Genomic DNA, 2,001 nt, shown 5'->3' on the forward strand with positions numbered 1-2,001 from the left:
TTTTTTTTTTTTTTTTTTTTTTTTTTTTTTTTTGAATGCCCTTCATGTTTTGGGCCATCATGTAATTCTAATTTCTGAACAATCTTTCCGTTTATTTTGGGTTTTTGGTTGTAAAAACGATGATGATCTATTCTAGGCCTTAACTTAATATAGCCTTTCTGTTTTTGAGGCCATTACTTGCTTTAATTTAATGACTTACCTCTTTTGATATGAAGATTTTGCTTGTCAGTGAAGCTATCGCTTTATTCGTCAAGGCGGAATTTGGCCGCCTTGGTCTTATGTGACTAATGTTTGCTTTAGGAAATTTTCCTTCGTCAATACCTTACGTCCGTCAAGGCGTAATTTCGTTACTTAGCATAGGCTCTTGTCGTCAGTAGTTTACATCCGTTAATGCGGAATCTTACTAAGCCAATTTTTTGGCTTTTCAGTGACGTTGAACTTTGTCGTCAGTAGTTTACATCCGTCAATGCGGAATCTTACTACTTAGCCAATTTTATGGCTTTTCAAGGATATTGAACTTTGTCGTCAGTAGTTTACATCCGTCAATGCGGAATCTTACTACTTAGCCAATTTTATGGCTTTTTAAGGATATTGAACTTTGTCGTCAGTAGTTTACATCCGTCAATGCGGAATCTTACTACTTAGCCAATTTTATGGCTTTTCAAGGATATTGAACTTTGTCGTCAGTAGTTTACATCCGTCAATGCGGAATCTTACTACTTAGCCAATTTTTTGGCTTTTGTTAGGTCCTTTGAGCGAGCCTGTTGGAACACAAACATTAGCTGAATAATTTGTTTATTGAGAGTTGTTGACGAATATGTTTCTAGATTACATCTATTGATGATATTTCTTCAAATGTTCAATGTTCCATGGTCTGGGGAGCTTTCGCCCGTCTAAGGTTTCCAGATGGTAGCTTCCTCGTCTGGAGTAATGAATGACTTTGTATGGTCCCTCCCAGGTAGGGCCGAGCTTTCCTTGAGTTGGGTCTTTGGTCGCCTGTGTTACTTTGCGCAGGACGAGGTCTCCTATGTCGAGTCGTCTAAGCTTCACCCTTCTGTTATAGTATTCCGTCATTTTCTTCTGGTATTCCGTCATTCTGCTGAAGGCTTTGTCTCGCACTTCGTCAAGGCAGTCTAGGTCAAATCGTAATGAATCGTCATTTTCATCTTCGTTGAACATTTTCCGTCGAGTGCTGGTTACTCCGACTTCAACAGGGATCACTGCTTCTGTACCGTATGTGAGCCTGAAGGGGGTTTCTCCCGTTGGGGTTCTGGCAGTGGTTCTATAAGCCCATAAGACGTTGGGCAGTTCTTCTGGCCAGGCACCCTTCGCATCGTCCAGCTTGGTTTTTATGATCTTGAGCAGTGTTCGGTTCGTCACTTCCGTTTGTTCGTTTGCTTGTGGGTGGCCTAGTGACGAAAACTGGTTCTTAATGCCCAGGCCTGAGCAGAAGTCTCTGAAACCTCGGCAATCGAACTGTCGTCCGTTGTCTGATATGATCGTCCTTGGAATCCCGAATCTGCAGACTATATTCTTCCAAACGAAACCCTGGATTCGGGTTTCGGTGATGGTCGCCAATGCCTCTGCTTCAACCCATTTAGTAAAATAATCAATAGCAACTAGCAAGAATCTTACCTGACCTTTGCCTTGGGGCAAGGGGCCAACGATGTCGATTCCCCATTTTGCAAACGGCCATGGAGACGTTATCGTCGTCAGCTTTTCTGATGGCAGGTTTTGAACATTCCCAAACCTTTGACATTTGTCACATTTTCTGACGAACTTTGCTGCGTCATCTTGCATGGTTGGCCAGAAGTACCCTGTTTGCATAATCTTTCTTGCCAAGGATCTTGGTCCTGCATGGTCCCCGCAAACTCCTTCATGCACCTCCCTAAGGATGTATTCTGCCTCTCCTTCGTCCACGCACCTCAAGTAAGGCATGGAGAAACCTCTCTTGTATAATGCGTCATTGAGAATCGTGAATCTGGTGGCTCTCTTCTTGAT

The sequence above is a fragment of the Quercus suber genome, unplaced genomic scaffold (assembly GCF_002906115.3).
Source record: "Quercus suber isolate HL8 unplaced genomic scaffold, Cork oak 2.0 scaffold_465, whole genome shotgun sequence".
Classification (NCBI taxonomy): domain Eukaryota; kingdom Viridiplantae; phylum Streptophyta; class Magnoliopsida; order Fagales; family Fagaceae; genus Quercus; species Quercus suber.